The sequence below is a fragment of the Mus caroli genome, chromosome 11 (genome assembly GCF_900094665.2).
Source record: "Mus caroli chromosome 11, CAROLI_EIJ_v1.1, whole genome shotgun sequence".
In the NCBI taxonomy this organism is placed as follows: domain Eukaryota; kingdom Metazoa; phylum Chordata; class Mammalia; order Rodentia; family Muridae; genus Mus; species Mus caroli.
Genome location: NC_034580.1, coordinates 29,119,724 through 29,139,650, shown reverse-complemented (window position 1 = coordinate 29,139,650; position 19,927 = coordinate 29,119,724).

The window sequence follows — 19,927 nt, the reverse complement described above, 5'->3', positions numbered from 1 at the left end:
CCCCGTGACACTATAACCCTTGCTGACTTTCCTATAAATCATATATATATATATATATATATATATATATATATATATATATATGTGTGTATATATATGCCCATGTATGCAACCATGCAACTATATGCTGAGTCTTGAGTCCTCTAGAACACTAGATGCCTCTAGAGGCCTCTAGACCATTCTAGAGCAGTGGCGCTCAACCTTTCTAATGCTACAACCCCTTAATACATATAGTTCCTCATATTGTGGTGACCCCCTAACCAGAAAATGTATTTCCTCGCTACTTTGTAACTGTAACTTTGCTACTGTCATGAATATAAATGTGCAACCCCTGTGGGCGTCGAGACCCACAGGTTGAAAACCACTGTCCTAGAGACTCATTCACCCTGGAGATGGTGTCAAGGGCTTGGGCACACATGCTTTAAAGCCATGCTCCCCACATCTCACTAACCATAAGGGTCATCACTGCACAGCGCTGCGTTATAGGAACTGATCCTAGTCTTAACCTGGGCCCAGGACTTCTCCCCCTCCCCAATGTGCGACAGATGTCAACTGCAAATGCCTCAGTACAAAAGGAAAAAAGCTGGAAGAAAACTATTTTCGGAGAACTTTTCAGGGAAAGATTATACAGTGTGTCTGTCACATGGAAGAGTCTGGCTGAATACATGAATAATGTATGCAGCAGACGGGGAAACAGGGTTGGGTTCCCCCCCCCCCCCCCGCTTTGTCTCATTTGAATCTTCTATGTCAGTGTCAAGAAGGAACAGGTAAAAGTCTAAGTCTGAAAAGACTGCAGCAGGACAAAAGGGCATCCAATGGTAAGACAGCAACTGAACAGCGAGGCGGTGTCCGAGGGCGGAGCTGCTCTTCATTCCAATCCCTGGTGTTTGAGACACTAGTTGAAAACCAAGTGAAGGAACCAAAGAACATCCCAGGTGAGCAAACCCCACCGCACGTGGCAGTGTTCAGCTTTTACAGAGGGTGGGAACGGCAGGTAGAATACCTTGTAGATAACCTCTTGAGGAGGTCAAGTATACAATTCCAAAGCCTCCTTTAAAAACTGACGGGGGCGGGGGAGGGGGAGGGGGGAAGGGGGCGGGTGTGGGGATGGGGGTTGGGGAGAGTTGTCAGATAGGAATGAGAAGGAGCATAGCTGAGAAACAGGAATGCTTCAGATCTGACTTTCAGAAGAGGGGAGCTCCAAACACTGATCTCTCCCATTCTTTTGTTCGCTTGTTTGTTTCTTGAGACAGGGTTTCTCTGTGCAGCCCCAATGTCCTGGAACTCTCTCTATAGACCAGGCTGGCCTCCAATTCAATGACCGCCTGCCTCTGCCTCCCAAGTNCTGGGATTAAAGGCTCCTTTCTCACTCTTATGGCTTCTGGAAGTCTGACCCCAATCGGCTCTGTGTGGCAGTAAAGGCAACGGCCTCACCATCTGGATGTGCACGTTACCTTGTGAATTAAGACATTTGTTTAATTTCTCAAATGTTACAGGATGCCTTAAAGCTGGTCTTTTAGATTGAACCCTTTCACAGACATCTGTGACAAACAAACAAAATACGGCTATGTCCTCATAAAATCCAGGGCTGAGGCACTGGTGGTAAATAAAGAGTCTCTAAGAGAGTCTTCTTTGAGAAGTAGGCAGATACGTCCCTGATGGATTTTGCTTTTCAATAACAAGTTATTGAACCAATTCACCAAACTATATCTTGAAGAATCAAACAGCTCTCGTTCATAAATCAAATCTTGTCTATGAAGCAGAACAAAGGAAACGGAAAGGAAAAGGGTGGAAAGTGATAACCACAGGTGCCACCAATAAAACGTAGACTCAGATGCTGTGGCATTCAAAGTCTCGGTCCTTAGAATGCAATAATAAATGAATCTTCGGAATGTAAAGAAGTCCCAGGAGGAATTTTCCACTTAGAAGGATATGAGATGTGTACCTTTTCTGCATTTGTACATTGCTTACATCCTAACAAAACGTTCTAATCCATTTCACAGTGGGGTTCAAAGGCAAATTCTCCACCAGGGAAATACAAGTTTGTTTTCTATCTACTGTAGTAATTTAATATAATTTATCAACTTACTTTTTTTTTCCACAAAGAATTCAGCTGTATACCCTTTCACACTTATCCCAATAGACTAATCCAAGCTTAATTTAGTGTAGGAACCCAGAAATGAGAGTCAGGAGACCTGGACTCCGCCATTAACTTAATCTCTATTTGCCTAAGTTTCCTAATATATCAAATGGGACAAAAGCATTTACCCTTCCTAGTTTACAGGTTTGTGGGAGGGTTAAAAATAAGATTAAAAATATGAAGGTGTTCTGGAAATGTGACATAATTCATTTAAATGGGTGCTAACGAGTTGGACACGTGATCACACACACACACACATCATTTACATCTCTAGAAAGTTAGACTTCAGAAGTAGCTAGGACATCATGAGGTTCAATCAGTCTATTCCCATATTAATATAGGTAAGGGTCAGAGACCACAAGATACATCCCAGAGGAGACACAGCACAGCCACATCTAAAAGCCATGCCGCCTAAACCCAGTGTTCTCTTCATTGGTTCCTGCCAGCTCCCGCAAAAAGATGCAATGCATGCACCTCAGATTCTGTCTACCAAGAACCAGGGTTATAAGACTACAACATATCAGTGCAAGGAAAAGCTACAGTTCCACGAAGAAAGACACTGTGCAATGATCTGTTGTTACCTGTGACTCCACAGTCCTTCTCCCTCTGCTAGAACTATTTTACCCCCTAAACCAGGGGTGTATCTTTGGACTCTTTGCCATCAAACATCATTCTTCTTCCCAAAGGAATTTTAAATACTTCTTTTCAAGTACAGAGGAGCCAGCTTTTCACCCCCTGCCTCTGAATGAACCTACAGAGATCACAAAGATATATTTGACCCGGCTCAGATGCTCCAAGAATACAGTTCACAAGACCATCCCACTTCATTACTACAGAGGGAAGAGCCTAAGAATCTGATCCCTTCGGCACCATGCAAGTGATTGTTTTTAAGACGAGTTTGTTGTCTTCACAACGCCCGCAACGAATCATTTGCATTCTTAAAGGTAAGTTGCATGTTCTGACACTGTACACGGTGGTAAAAGTATTTCAAATTATCTCCCATTTGCTTACTGTATTAAACAAGAGAGTACATAAAAAGCAATAAAGTTATATCTTTATCAAAAAGGCATATGGTGCTTCAGCAAGCACTGCACTAGCGTGCCATTGTCTGCTCAAAGTTTTATAACGTTTTCCAGACTGAACACTGGCATAAAACAACTTATATGCAGTTTGCTTGGGGAAAATATTAAGAATGATCACCATAATGCTGTCCACCAGTGGCTTCTCCTTTTGCTTCTTCTCCAATATTTTAGATAGACTTGATGTTATGGGCCACATAAAACAGCAGGAGTCCTGGTGGCAAAGACACCAGTCAACAGCAATTTATTAAAAGCCAACCACATACCAAGGACCTTATCTGGCCTATCTCTTGTCCTGACTCTAACCTTCTAAGACGCTATTAACTCATTTTACAAACAAGGGAAGTCATGACTCATTGGAGTTAGGTGGTTGCCTGGTCGGCTATATTCGTGGGAAGAGCTGGGATTCAAACCTGGTCTGTTTGGTAGGACTTAATTCAGCATGTTTATTTACTTACTTCTTACAGGTTGTCAGAAGTCTCTCAAATATGAACCCGTTGGACAATAATAAGGATGAAAGAAAAGAGAACAAACAATAGGAGCACATCTCCTTCCCCTTCTCCTTCCTACCTTAGACAAGCTGGCTGAACTCACGATCCCCCAAACAGTAGCTCATCAGGCTGACATGGACATGAAATGGACAAACTGAATTGACCTTGTGAGGAGCTCCATCTGTGGACTGGAGCCTTCGACCTGAGTCCACTTGGGTTTAAGTCCTGGTCCTGCCCTCCATCACAAAGGTCTGTGGCCTGATTTAACCTCATTCAGCTTTATGTCCTTCTCTGTAGAGAGCCATCCTTGTGGGCTTCAGTGATACAACATGTCTGATGCACACAAAGATGCGAGGTGTACAGAACACTTGCTGCCGCAGATCCTGGCATGCTGCTGGGTGCACGGTAAATGATAGCTCTTTTTATTGGGACTACCGCTGAGAGGTTGCTGTATAAAAATAAAAGACACGTTATTGGGGAAAACAAAACAAAGCTCATAGGATCTGGTTTAACTGGCTTTTGTTGGCACCTAATGGATCCAGTCCTCTAGATTTAGGAGCATCTTAAAAACAAAAAGTGGGTATCAAGCACCAGGTTTCCATTTTCAAAAACAGATGCTCTCTCTCTCTCTCTTTTTTAAGTCTCAGCAAACACTAAAGTTGGCCTGACAGCTTAAAATAAAACCCACTTGCTCTCCCCTGACAGCTGAAGTGGAAGATTAGTGCCACTAAAAAGTGAAGAGTTCCTGGAATTTCTAATTAGTATGTCAGTCCCTACCCTGTGGACCCCAGGCTTTTGTACTTTTATATAATAATCTTTTAATTCTCATTTACACCATTCCCAAACTCTTCTAAAATAAACAGATGACAGCAGCATCAAACTACGTACAGGGGCTACTGACAATAAATATCAGCCTAGCTCCTTGCAAAACGGAAACAGGGACCGATTTGCACGATTCCTCGGCCCAGGGAAATTCTAGGAGACCTGCAATCCATTATTTGTTTGTTTGCTTGCTTGTTTTTGGAGACAGAGTCTCTTTAGGTATTTCTGGCTGTCCTGAAACTTGCTATGTAGACCGGGCTGGCCTTGAATTTACAGAAATCCTCATGCCTCTACCTCCCAAGTGCTAGTTTTAAAGGCATGCACTACCATGCCTATCCAATCTTTTTGCGTATGCCTTGCTGCAGGAGAACATGCAGATGTCCTTAAGAAGAAAGCACTTACATTAGTTTGTTTTTGCATTCCTGTAATAAGATCCCTAAAGCAGGATAACACTCTGAAGGAACAAGGTTTATGGTTTATAATTATGGGTGCGAGAAGTCTAAACAGCAAGGTGGGGCTCGGGCAAGGGTGCATCCCGTTGTGGTAGATGACTATGACGGGGGCGCCTTTAAGGAAATAGATCACATCACAAAGCAGGAAGCAAGAGGGTGACCAGTGTTTGGCCTTACTCTTATTAAAACTTGCTCTCAAGTGAGCAGAGTTTACAATATGAAAGTTAAGAAAGGTTTTGCTAAATATTGCCCACAAGGCTGGATCCCCAGAGACTTACTTTCCACTTAATTTTCAGTTCCCAGGAAGGGTTTTTATCTTTTCTGTGCAGTTCAAGTCTTTTGTTTCATAGACTACAGTGGGGCAGATATATGAGAAAATTCTGTTAGAACCACATTGATACTTGAGACATGTATGGGAAATAGGAAGACATAGTCTTTGCTAAAAACCTATTTGGAACCAGATTTTTTTTTCTTTTTTTTTTTTTTTTTTTTTGGTTTTTTTAGACTGTAGAAGAATGCAATCACAAGGCATGACAGGGCTCAACCTTTAGTACCTCATGCTTTGAAAAGTGTTACCATGGCATGCATGTTCAGCATGTATCATATGATGTTCAGCATGTAAGAACATACATTGCTCTTCCAGAGGACCTAAGTTCAGGTCCCAGGACATACATTGGGCTGCTCATAAACCATCTATAACTCCAGTATGTGGTTTATATCACTCTAACAACTCCAAGGAGGTCTAACACTTCTGACCTGCATAGACACCTGCACTCGAATGCATGTTGCATGTAATGCCTCCCAACACACACATATACATAATTTAAAGATAAATCTTTCTTTAAGTGGCACCACCTGTATTTGGTGATTTGCATGGTTGTAAATTAATTTTTTTTCTCTTCCCTTTCTTCCTCCAAACAACTCAAGAGTTTGCTGGCACCACCATAATAAATTCCATAGGTTGGGTAGCTCAACAGAAATTTATTGTCCAACAATTCAGTTCATTAGCTGTGATGGTTAATATCAGTTGTCAGCTTAATGGGATCTAGGGGACAAGCCTCTGGGTATGCCCTTAGACCAGGCTAGCCTCTGGGTTATGTGTGTGAGGGATCATCTGGATGGGGTTGAGGTGGGATGATCCATACTGAGTGTGGACATAGCACCATCTTGTGGTCTAGGGTCCCAGACTAAATAAGAAGGAGAAAGTCTCCGCTGCTTCCTGCTACAGATACAATGTGACCAGCTACCTCAAACCCCTGTCACCAGGATAACCTTAGACCATGAGCCAAAAATAAACCCTTCTCCCTTAAGCTGATTTTTCCCCCAGGCATTTTGGTCTATCAACAAAGCAAGTGTGTGTCACAGTAAGGTTGAAGTCCTTGAGCCACGGTTTCTTCTAAAACTTCTATCCTTGGCTCATAGGTGACTATCTTTTTCCTGTCTCTACACAAGCTTCTCATTATATTTGTTCTATGTCTAACTTTCTTTTTCTTACAGAGATACTGTGGATTTGAACCCACTCTAATGCTCTTATTCCCACGTAATCATCCCTCTACAGGCCTTATCTCCGAATACAGTCCGAGTCTGGGGTAATGGTGGTTGGGACTTCAGCGCCAGTTCCAAGTATAGCTTCTCTCACTGATCTCTCAAAAGAGCGAGCAGTTGCTCTGGGCCCTATTTAATTTTCTGCATTATTAAAACAAGAATGAGAAAGATTAAGGCCTCTACTAAGCTGTCTGCTGCCCTTGCTGAATGCCCAGTTTGGGTTGGTTTGGTTGGGTTGGGTTTTTTGTTTGTTTTTTGTTTTGTTGTTGTTGTTGTTGCTGTTGTTTGTCTAGTCATTTAGCTCTTGATGTGTTTTCCCCAACTCAGACAGCTTTTGTTCCTCAGCCTTTCGTTCCACCCCTTTCCTTTCCAGAGAGCTGCAGAGAGCAACTTGGCACTTCTCTACAGACTCCTAGGGTCCATCTGTGAAGAGAATTGTTATATAGGATAAGCTCTCAGAGCTGAAGCAAAGAAGGTCGCCCCAAGTGCCATGGTTGTCTTCAAGGATGGGGCAGCATTAGCCTCTGACCTGACACAGCTAGGGCTATTGCCCACTGAGGAACCTGCCTGACTCCATTTTGAAGGCAGGAGCCATTATGTTGTATTGTTAAAAATAAGCTTCTGTCTGTTTCCTGGAACCTGACTGGCCCCAACCTATGACCTTGATTTGGGGGAACGCCTAACCGTTCCCTAACCCCTCCCTAATCACAAATTGACTACTTGATGAAGGCTGGCTTTTGTGTTCTGTTTGTGTTTTTCTGTTTCCTTAAAGCTCTATTGTCTTCTGTAAATCCGATTTGAATGGCTAGTGATTTTACTCCTTAAAAGAGTCCTCAGGAGCCGGGCGTGGTGGCGCACGCCTTTAATCCCAGCACTCGGGAGGCAGAGGCAGGCGGATTTCTGAGTTCGAGGCCAGCCTGGTCTACAAAGTGAGTTCCAGGACAGCCAGAGCTATACAGAGAAACCCTGTCTCGAAAAAAAAAAAAAAAAAAAAAAAAAAAAACCAAAAAGAGTCCTCAGGGCTGCTCTCTTTAACCCTTGTTAAGAGGCAGTCACTGGTCAGCTCTGGGGTTGCACTCCAATAAAAATCAAGTCTGCTTCAAATTTGGCTCAAAATCGTGGTAGTCATCTGTGGTGGTTTGACTATGGTTGGCCCAGGGAGTGGCACTATTAGGAGGTGTGGCCTTGTTGGAAGAAGTGTATCAGTTTAGGGGTGGGGTTTGAGATCCTTCCCCTAGCAGCCTTCAGATCAAAATGTAGAACTCTCAGCTCCTCCTGAGCCATGGACTGAACTGCCTGGACACAGCTATGCTCCCACCTTGATGATAATGGACTGAACCTCTGAACCTGTAAGCCATCCCCAATTAAATGTTGTCCTTATAAGAGTTGCCTTGGTCATCATGTCTCTTCACAGCAATGGAAACCCTAAGGCATGATCTTATTCTCCCACAGAGGGATTAACACCATCTAATCTTAACCAGTAATTTCCTTACTACTGAGACTCTCCCATCATATTTCCAAGATTTAAAACCCACAGAATCCCAAGGATCTCAATACTGTTGAATAGGATACGCTCTCAGAGCTGGAGCGAAGAAGGCCACCCCAAGTACAGTGGTTGTTTTCAGGGATGGGACAGCATTTGTCAGCAGAAGCCTCATAACTGACACAGCTGGGGCTATTGTCCTTGAACTATGAACAGTGGACTTTGGCAGCAGCTTTCCTCAGAACTGGGACCTAGCTGGAGGACAAATTACTAGGTTTCTCTAAAGGAAAGCTAGAGAGTCCCACCTCCCTCCCTGCTGCTCCTTTTAAATTACCTTGTTATGGGATAGGAATCATAAGGGGAAAAAGACGATGAAAAGTTGCTCTTTTATCCATCTGACCTTCTGGGAGCCTATATGTTTTAGGGACAGATAGCTTCCCAATGAGACTTTTTATAATAAAGCTTCCATTGCTTTCAAAAATATTAACTTTTGCAGTTCTTCCGGGTAGATCAAAGGGACCCTGCAGTTACGGTTACAATATCCCAAAGATTTAGCTTCTCCATAATAAGAGGTAAAAGCCTTAACATTGCCAAAGGCCAAAACTATATTATTTGAAATGAAAGCTCTCATAAATATCCAACTATGAAGTCACTATCTATCAACTGCTGTTATATAAACAGGACAGAGCTAAGTCCCCCATGTGTCAATAATGGAGCTGCCACAAATTGTGTCCAAAACTCAAATTAAACAAGCCCTTGCTCTGTCAGCCAATTTTCAGAAGCCAAGTTTAGTTTGGATTGTTTAGATTGTTTTAGATTGTCACAGAGTAGGAGGATCCAAGTAAGGAGGCCTGGTAGGACCTGAATTCTTCACACATTTCCCTTTTCTAAGTGGGTTCTTCCTTGGGCTCCATATCTTCCCCTGGGTAAGAAGCTGAATCCTTTGGAAGAGCTCTGTGGCATTCAGCAGCCCATTGTTGTTTCTCCGTTCCCTTGGTCTCTCCATACGACCAGGCAAACAAAAGGCCTAGATTTCCAGGGCCAAACACTCTTGTCTCTCCTGCACAGCTTTTTTTTTTTTTGGAGCAGCCCTCACAACAGAGTTACTTCTCTGAGCACTCACTCAGCACCTGGTTTATCAGTTATGTTCAAGGTAAACTGGAGATAGGTGGAAACGCTCCAAGGAGTGCTGCTCCAAGCAGTGTGAATCCATCAACAGATGCATTCTAGGAACAGTGGTTAAATACTACAACTACCAATTCTCACACACACACACACACACCATATGTCTTAGTTGGGATTTTCATTGCTATGAAGGCATCAATGACCAAGGCAACTCTTTTTTTTTTAATATATTTTTTTAAGTTTTTCTTAAATTATTTATCTTATGTATATGAGTACACTGTAGCTGTCTTTAGACACACATCAGAAGAGGACCTCGGATTCCATTACAGATGGTTGTGAGCCACCTAGCGGTTGCTGGGAATTGAACTCAAGACCTCTGGAAGAGCAGTCAGTGCCATCTCTCCAGCCCCAAGGCAACTTTTTTTTTTCTTTTGGTTTTTCAAGATAGGGTTTCTCTGTGTAGCCCTGGCTATCCTGGAACTCACTCTGTAGACCAGGCTGGCCCCGAACTCAGAAATTCGCCTGCCTGCCTGCCTCTGCCTCCCGAGTGCTGGGACTAAAGGCGTGGGTTACCACGCCCGGCTCTTTTTTTTTTTTTTTTTTTAATGGTTTTAGAGCTCTATTGTAGAAAGGCAGGGAGAAAGAGAGAAGGTAGAAAGAGAGAGAGGCTGACCATGGTCATGTAGAGAGAGGGGGGAAGGGAGAGAGAGAGAGGAGGGCTAGAGAGGAGAGTAAGAAAGGTGAGAGCTTAAAGAGCCAAGGCAACTCTTATAAAGGCAAACATTTATTTAATTGGGGCTGGCTTACAGTTTCAGAGGTTCAGTCTGTTATCATCATGGCAGTGTGCAGACATGGGCCGGGAGGAGCCGGGAGTTCTACATCTTGATCTGAAGATAGCCAGGAGGAATCTGGCTTCTGCAGGCAGCAGCAATCTTCGATAAGGAGGCTCTGTTTTCCACAGTGGGTGGAGCTTGAGCACTCAAAGCCCCGCCTACAGTGACACACATCCTCCAACAAGGCACACCAAGCATATTCAAGCCACCACATATTTATTATTATTATTATTATTATTCCATTACTATTATTATAAGCCACCATTGTTATGATGTGCCAGATCCTGTCACAAACTTTTTTGTTAAATTGACTCATCTAATCCTTATAATAGCCTAAGAAGTAAGGACTATTTTAATCCGCATTCCAAGACAGAGAAGACAAACTGCAACCCAGTAGGCCAACTGGCCTCTAGATCCGACTTGTAACTTATTTCAATGTGCAGTACCTTAACTGATCCATATCTACCCATCCCTATTAAGCTGCCATCATCATCATCATCATCTTTTCACATTTCCCATTCCAAGTTCTGGAACATGACAGCCATATGTATGTGAAAATCTGTACTCAAATCATTAATTCCTTTTCTCAAGTCTGAGATTTTGAAGTAGAAAGGTACCAAGTTCTTGCCTTTAGAAGGTGAATGCAATAGTCACCTCAATGAGTGGGGAAAAGGGGGGAAGGGAGGACCTGAAGGCTCCCAGGGAGGAGGGAGGAGGAGCAAGAGAATGGGTAAGGAGAAAGAAGAGGAGGAGGTTTATTGTAGATAAAAGGGAGAGCAAAGCGGCGGGCGTGGTAGCGCACACCTTTAATCCCAGCACTCGGGAGGCAGAGGCAGGCAGATTTCTGAGTTCGAGGCCAGCCTGGTCTACAAAGTGAGTTCCAGAACAGCCAGGGCTATACAGAGAAACCCTGTCTCGAGAAAAAAAAAAGTGTCAGGGGGAGAGCAAAGCTAGAGGAGGCAAGGACAACTGGAAGAGTCCTGAGCCAGCCAGGGAGAGTAAAGGGTAAACCAAAGGGCCGGGTAACCAAATGACTGGAGTAAAACAATGAAGGTCAACTGAGGGAAACACCCCAGCCCTGGGGCTTGGAGAAGTTTAGGGTAGAGGGTGGGGCATGGCAGCCACGCCCTGTAACCTGTCCTGGGTTTGAGACCTAACACTCTCAAGATCTGTTACAAGAAGGTGCCCAGAATCATGGTTAGCACTAAATCTGCATACACCGTTTTCTTCCAATACATACCTGTGATAAAACTGATTTTACAAATTAAGTTTAAGGACAACAATAATAAAATGGAACAATCATATAGAACTATGCAATAGTAAACATTGTATAAGCATGTTCTCTCTCTCTCCCTGTTAACATCCATCGGATACATTTGACCAGCAGCTGGATATGAATAATAAACCTGCAGTAGGTGAGACTGTGGCTGAGATGAAGGCACAGGATAAAACAGGGCTGGAGAGATGGCCTGGTGATCAAGAGGACCCATTCCCAGAACTCACATGGCAGCTGACACGCATTTCTCACTCCAGGGCTAAGGGATCTTCAGGTGATTCTTATCTACAAGAAGAGAAGTGTGCTGAGCACATTGACCTTGAACTTCAAGGCTATGGAGTTGTGAAAAATGGGTTTCACAGGGCAGTGGTGGCACATACCTTTGATCCCAGCACTTGGGAGAGACAGAGACTGGTGGATTTCTGAGTTCGAGGCCAGCCTGGTTTACAAAGTGAGTTCCAGGACAGCCAGAGCTACACAGAGAAACTCTGTCTCAAAAAACAAACAAACAAAGCAAAAAAATGGATTTCTCTCAAGTCACCACAGCGTGCTGTGTTGTTATAGCAAGCATGGGCAAGCTAATGTGCTTAAAACATCCAGTACAAGTTGGGCTTATTCCTGGGCCCAAGTCAAATAATACCCTCCCTCCTTTCAACCCTATACCTCTAACACTGAGCTCAGGGTCGAGTGTCTGCCATATTCTCTATATGTCTGCTGAATGACTGGAGGAATAAATGAACCATTTACTCTCCTCAGGCACAGGGCATCTTCCATGCACATTATTTCTAGAAACTGGAAAGCGGGCTGGGATAGAGTAACCATGCCAGCAAGAGTTTAGCACTATCCAAAGGAAAGGAAAGGGGGACCCTCTGCAGCAATCAGGTTTTAGAAAAACTGAAACAACTCCCCATAACACAGATCTGTGGTATTTCCCAGTTCTTTCAAATACATTTAATTCTGCACATGGAGAATAATGGCATCATTATTTAATCCAGAATACAATAACAACAACAGATGGCTCATGTGGGTGCACAAGTTCCCTGCAGAGAATTTAATGTGCATGTTGCCTTTATCCACACATACAACTAAGGCAGTTAGAATAGGGGCCAGTCCATTGGTGTGGCCTGCAAATAGAATGTGGATGCCTATGGTGGTTATAACAGCAAAGGGGGAGGAGACAAAGAAAGCCCAAGGGTATAGCTGTGACTCCACTTAAAACTAATGCATACCTTCATTTTAATTCTTTGGAATAGTCCAAAGAAATATCTGCTGCTCCTGAAAGACTGCTGTCATCCCTGGTAGATACTCATCAATTATTATTAAGTATTGCATAGTTCAGGTCAAGATATAATATGTCTGAGAAAAACCATGGCACCTCCTTTTAATCTTGCGTAGAAAACAATTAAAGTATATAAAGCACATTATTAAAATATGTAAAATTTATAATTTAATTATAAGATTGCATGGCTTTATGATCTAATAGTTCTGCTGTATTTTGCATATTAGTGAACAATTGCTTTCTTAAAGCACACAGTAGAATCATTTACTTGATGCTGGCGAATAAGTTAATTATGGATTCCCAGTATATGACTAATGGATTTAATAATCACTTTACTGTAGAATTAACTTATACTTCCCTGTGCTTATAGCACTAATGATGATATTCATAAAAGTTATATTTTTTTAAATGTAAGATTGGCACAAGAAGGGAAACCAGTGTATAACTTGGCTTTAGATCTAGCAGTTCTAAATAGGTCGTTCTGAGCCGTCAAGGGCTTCTTCTGGCCCTGACATAAATCATTCCTGTCCTCTTTACCCCTCACCCCCCACCAACAACTCTGCCTCCATTGGCTTTATTAAGGGAATTTATTTTATTTAAGGGAAGACGAAATGCTTGCCAGATGCGTTCAGTGGAACTCCTGTGTATTTTTGTACCCTCGCTCGTGAGTTCAGTGTGGATTCTTTGCTTCTGTCCTCTTTACTGCACACGGGGAAGACCCAAACAGGCCAAGAGCACACTGGGATGCCCCAGGCCCTCTCTTTGTCCTAGTTTTATAGGTTGAAGCCACTCAGTCTTTCTCCTTCATCCAGAACAAACTACACTAGTTAAAAAAAAAAAAAAAAAAAAAAAAAAAAAGATAGCAGAGATGGTCTTTGTTAAGGAAAAGAGTCCCTACTCAGGCTTCTGCATTACTATTAGCACCTTCGCCACCTTCAGGAACACCCATACCGACACCGCCTCCACCAGCATAGCACTACCAAGATCAGTGGCGTAACTCTCTCTCTCATGGAATTTAGCAGATTTTATTTCCAGCTCTTCCGGCTTATGGGTTGGGTGACCTTGGGTGTGTCATTAAGCCTCTCCAACCCATTCCCATACTTCTAAAATAAGAAAACTGATTCCCTACCGTGCCCCCAGCTCTGAATCAAAGTGTCCACTGTCATGGTATCCATCTGCAGGCAGTGAGTTACTGTGATACTTTCTCCTATCCCAACTATAAGGAAGCCTCATAGCTCCTCGATATAATATCTTACTGTTTCAAGCATTTACATTCTCTTCAGATTTTAAAAATCCTGAAAGAGATGTAAATACGGCTTATATTTTGCCATACTGCACAACTGTTCACAAAGCACATACTTGCTAAACACATGCTGATAGGTTGATCGAAAAGTGGAAATTTTTGTTGTTGTTGATTTTGTTTTTGTTTTTTGTTTTTCTCCATGTTACCTTGGCTGTCTTGGAATTCACTCTGTAGACCAGGCTGGCCTTAAAACTCACAGAGATCCGCCTGCCTCTGTTTCTTGAGTGCTAGGATTAAAGACATGTACCCCTACCTCCCTACAAAGCATAGATGTTTAATTTTACAGCAGGAGCGTATGTTCTCACTGCAGTGCAGCTCGGGATCAGCTCTAAGGCTTCACCTGGGCGCTTGCTGGAGATTCAGACTAGACATTGACTTGAGTCAGCACACGCTTGGACAGTGGCTTCTCAGGGTGATGTGCCCGTGTGCTGTGTTTTCTCTGGCTGTAGGCTGTTAATAAAAGAAAGGGGCAGGCTGGAGAGATGGCTCAGTGGGTAAGAGCACCCGACTGCTCTTCCGAAGGTCCAGAGTTCAAATCCCAGCAACCACATGGTGGCTCACAACCATCTGTAATGAGATCTGACTCCCTCTTCTGGGGTGTCTGAAGACAGCTACTGTGTACTTACATATAAAATATAAATAAATAAATCTTTAAAAAAAAAAAAAAGAAAAGAAAAGAAAGGGGCATGGAGTTGTGCTGTCATGGTCAAAGCTAAAGCAGCGTCTGGGACATTTAGTTTAAAACTCAGAAAGATCCCATTATACACATACAATTTTATAATGTAGGAAACAAATTCGGAGACTGAGCATTTTTCTAGTACCACGAAGTAATATGACTATTATGCTTTTCTCTTGAAATGCTAAAACTCACCACCTTTCCACGGGTCTCCTCAGCTCTCTCCACTTCAGCCCCACATTCACCTTATGCTTCCGACTGTCCCACCAGCAAAAAGCAAACGAAATGCATTTAGTGTTACCTGACTCTCACCGCTCCTCTGACATTTAGGTGTCTTTTGGTTTTCAAATGTGAAATAATGCCTAAAATGTCCCAGATTTATACACTGCATTATGCCTCACAAAAGATTGCATGCACTTATTTCATAAAGATGAATCATGTCCTGGGAAAGAGAGAGTGAAAGAACAGGGAAAGCCGATGGACTTAGACAAGAGATTCACCCCGGCACAAATCTCCACTCGGCTAAAACTTCAACTGTGGACAAATTATTATGTTGCCTTTCTGCTTATATTTCCTCATTTGTCAAATGAGGGCTTTAAACAGCTGCATCATAGGCTAGCTCTTTGGGTTAAGGTTGGAGTTGTGAGGTTTGAAAGGAAAACTAACCAGCGGGAGGGGAGGGGTGGGGAGGGGCTTGGATCCCAGTGTGTGTCCCCAGGTGCTCAAGTCCAGCCTCCTCCATCAGTCTGCACATTGTTGTGTCAGGGCTGTTCCTCTCCAGGCTGGCAACTGGTGCTAAGCACTACCTCTTTCTTCCCTCCCTATCTCTGAACCTTTCAACCACACCCCTCCTCCCTTCCCTGTCAAGCCTGCTGCTTTTATGAAGCATTCAGCGGTATTTGATACCTAGACCTCAAGTGATCAAAGAAGACATGGTGCCAAATCGAAGAAAAATGACACTCACCCTCGGAAAAACCAAAGTCAATTCCCTTTCCTCCCTCTTCCGTGAGCTTCCCCCTTTTCCCTTCTGTGATCTGGCCTCATCTATCACACTTAGGCAGAAATCCATGCGTCTCGTTTAAGTCACTGTTTCTCAGGCAACAGCTAGGTCACTTAGCAAGAGTCTAAAGCAAGCCAATACAATATTCTCAGAGTAATATTTGGCCAAAGGTTACTGGGCCAGAGTAACTTAATTATTCTAAGAGGACTCACTTTTGCTATAACTATTGATTGCTATGAACTAATGAAAAAAAAAAAACAAAAACAAAACAACGATGCTATTTATTAAGGTCTCCGGCTCCCTCGGAAGCTCTCACATACGGATCTCATTTTGTCGTCATCACAATTCAGCAACGATTTTCCTAACTTACAGGAAATTTTAAGATCAAGTTGGTGAGTTTACCTGAGGTCACTTGCTGGTGATGTCAGAGTCAAGCTTCAAATAAGGATTGTGTTTTCTTGCTATCAATTGTAATGTAAAATGTATCTGAGCTAAGGGGTATGTGTGTTATCTGAAGGTTGTAACTCTCAGATAAGTTAGTGTCCCAACAGAAAGGTCCCCCACTTTGTCACTCAGAAGATGAAACCTGACCACTTGCCTCCTAAGATTCCAGAAAGAAAACAAGGCTGAGGGACCCCTATTGAAGACACGGAGACTGACATGCCCTGCAGGAATGGCATGCTATCCCTGGACACCTTTTCCTCTTTGCTGGTTTTCCTCCTTCTTACCTCGTGGTGGGCTATCTGCAAAGGGCTCTTACTTTTCTGTATTATTATTTTCATGACATCTCATTCCTGTCATAATCCTATCTCCAGAGGTTCACAGATTCACATTGTTTTTAAGTCTTTTCATTCAAGTGAAATACATAATCAAAACCAGATGTCTGGTATATTTATTTCTGTCACTTTAATGTGTGTGTGTGTGTGTGTGTTTATTCAGTTGCAGAGTAGCTTCTAGATCACTAAGGAATAATATGGCTGGCCTTATGACATACCCCTTCCTAGATGTTTGCATCTTTGTGGCCCCACCCTCTTTCTGAGTTGCTACATAGTTTCTGTTGTTTTCCAGCTTCCAGCACCTCTGAAGTTCTCCCATTTGCAACTCAATGGAGACATCTCCTCTTCCCTTTGTCCTTGTTAATTCTTGTAATTCCTTCAGTGCCCTGTTAGTGGGATTTGAGAACACGTGAGAACACATTTTACCAATATCCTGTTTTATTACTGCTTAGCAGGTTCTCTTAGAACCAGACCTTGTTAAATCATGTCCCAGATCCTCACTAGATCCTCAGAAGATGAATAGAGGCCAATTAGCAGGACCACAGATATACTCTGGTATTTCATAAAATATATTTTACAAGTTATTATTATTTTTTGGCTAAGACAGAGGGAAGGAGGGAGGAAGGAAAAAATGGAAATTCATTCCCTATAATAATTTTTTAATCACATATGATAATAAACTTTATACTTTAAGTAATTTTTCTTCATTAATATGTCCCAGGCTTCACTATTAGGTGGTAAAGCAATTCTATTCTCATACCAATAACTGTCTTGGGATTTGGCTTCCAAAGCCACCCAGGAGGCAAAATGCACAATTGCACCGTCAAGAACACAGTCTGTTTTAAACCCAAAAGCTGTCCCTATAAAACTTGCATCCCAGAAGACCATTTGTGAATTTTTAAATATCCTATTTATCTTCTCTAGATTCGGAATCCGATACCAATGTTGGCTTAAACTTATTGGCGTCAGATTTGGAAATGTGTTAGAGGGAAAGGGGGTGGGAGAGGAACAGACACGGGTATTTTTCTGAAAAGCAGAGGTTCAAGGCTGCAATTCATTGCCTCAGAAATGAAACAAAGGTCATGGCAAGGCAGTGGTGTTCAATGCCTGGCTCTGTGCTTGGTAAAGTCTCTTCTCTTTGTGCTTATGAGCCCTGGCTCAGACTGTTCTGGAGAGGGGAGTGGTGGGTTACAAAGTGTGGTTTAGGACTCTATTCCCAGCCTGCAAACTCTCTGTCTGGAAACTGTGTTGATTCGTGTGATCATCTGTGCCCACCCTTCCCCCACCAAAACAGCAATAACATAAAACAAAATCCCGTGAGAATGTCTGTACATTCAAGGAGCCAGACTTGCAGGTGAGCACCCGTGTCTGAATGGAGCACTAAGGCCCTGTGCTGTGATCATAATTTGACTTGATCTCTGGGTTAGTAAGCTCCCGGAGGATCTGCAATCCTCAGCCATGTAGTCAGCTGCCCAGAACTTGGTTCGCTGCTCCACAGATACAATCATACAAGCATAAGAAAACTCCCGGGCTGGTGAGATGGCTCAGTGGGTAAGAGCACCTGACTGCTCTTCCGAAGGTCTGGAGTTCAAATCCCAGCAACCACATGGTGGCTCACAACCATCCTTAACGAGATCTGACTCACTTTTCTGGAGTGTCTGAAGACAGATACAATGTACTTACATATAATAAATAAATAAATCTAAAAAAAAAAAAAAAAAAGAAAACTCCCTAAAATAGAATGGCACTATATGACTTCACTGAGAGACAGGAAATGTTTTGGTGCTTATAAATTTCAAAGCAAAAATGGAATTTTTGTACTTCTTCTAGAGGTGTGCAAAATCACCTAAGATTCTATTTAATGACATTCAGATGGAATTAAAAATAAGAAGAAGCAATAAAAGATAAAAACAACTTAATATATATAAAGTAGGTCTACGCTAGACTAACATTTTTAAAAGAGCAGACAGAGTACATAATTAATTGGGTGAAAGCTGGCTTTGGTGTGAGAGTCAGAAATATCTATCCTTTGATAAACAGATGTGTGCAGGCTGTAAATCCTCGTTGCTTGATAAGTTAGTGGAAAAGACTTTGAACGTCAATGGGAAATCATCCACATTAATTTGGGAGCACTAAAAAGCCATAAGAAGGCAAAATAAAGTTCCCCATACAGTTGTGTTTTCCTTAAAAGGATAAAGAAGCCAGAGCAAACAAAAACTTGGATACTTCTCTGGAAGGTTGAAGAAAAACAAAGTTTTACAGCCCTATTTTAGTATAATTCTTTCTTGAGAACTAAGGCTCTCCAATCTCTTACAGGTTTTCCAAGTCCTAGCATATGCTCTGTGCCATTCTGAAGTGTTCATCAAACACTCAACATGGGATTCCAGAAACAACTGTTAACACATGGGACAAGCTCAGCTCAACAGTTCCCTCATCACTGGGGATCCACAGGATTTCTCTCTTTCTCTCTCTCTCTGTGTATGTGTGTGTCTGTGTGTCTGTGTTTGTCTGTGTGTGTCTGTGTTCCTGTCTCTGTGTTTCTCTCTCTCTCTCTCTCTCTCTCTCTCACACACACATACACACACATGCACTATAACACACATACATATATTCAGGATATGATCACTTCACTTAGTTTTCAAAAGTCCTCTACAGATGCCATTTTCCCTCCTACATCACATTTTTGACCAGGGAACAGTCAAGGCTACAGAAAGCAGATTCTCAGAATGAAATATGGCTTTATAAGCAACACTTCCCATGTAGTAAGACCAGCCTGCCCTAATACAGCATCAGAACTTTATGTACTGTGAGCAGGTCTTGCAGCACCCTACAGTGAAGTATGTGCTGATGTGCTGAATGAAATCAAACCTCCAGAGAATTACACGGTTTGCATAGTTTGGTCAGGGAGAATGTTTTTGCTTATGATCTACATATTCAAAATAAAAGCTCGAATTAGCTCTGACCTGCTATTATGAATGAGTTCCGTTGAGAGAAACAAATCATTTTGTCCAGAGGGACAGAACCACAGTGACACATTGTGATTCCAGAGACCCCAACACCAGTGACATGTTTATCATTAATGATTTCTCAGAAGGCTAAGTTTTCCTTCCAGCGTCTACTTTGTAATTTTTTAACTCATTAAAGTTCACCGATGATCACTTTTGAAGCTCACCCCATCAGTTTGCAGAAAACTTCTACTTTGTTTCTCTCCCTTGATTCAAAACTTCTCTAAGTGAGCTGAGAGTCCCTCAGATAAAAATGATGGGTCTGAAAGACATCCTACATGTTAGGGACTCAGACTTTCATAGTGATACCAATACAATGTTCAGGAAGATGTGTTGAAAGACAGATACCACAGGGATCCAATCATCCAAACGTGAAATGCAGCATAGTCGAAAAAGATTCATGTATCTATTGCCAAAGGAAGTAAGAGCAGGAGAAAAACCCTGATGTGGATTGAGAGAGTTAAAAATCATTTTCTAAGCCGGGCGTGGTGGTGCATGGGAGGCAGAGGCAGGCGAATTTCTGTTTGTTTTTATTTTATTTTTTATTTTATTTTATTTATTTTTTTTTTTTTTTTGGTTTTTCGAGACAGGGTTTCTCTGTGTAGCTCTGGCTGTCCTGGAACTCACTTTGTAGACCAGGCT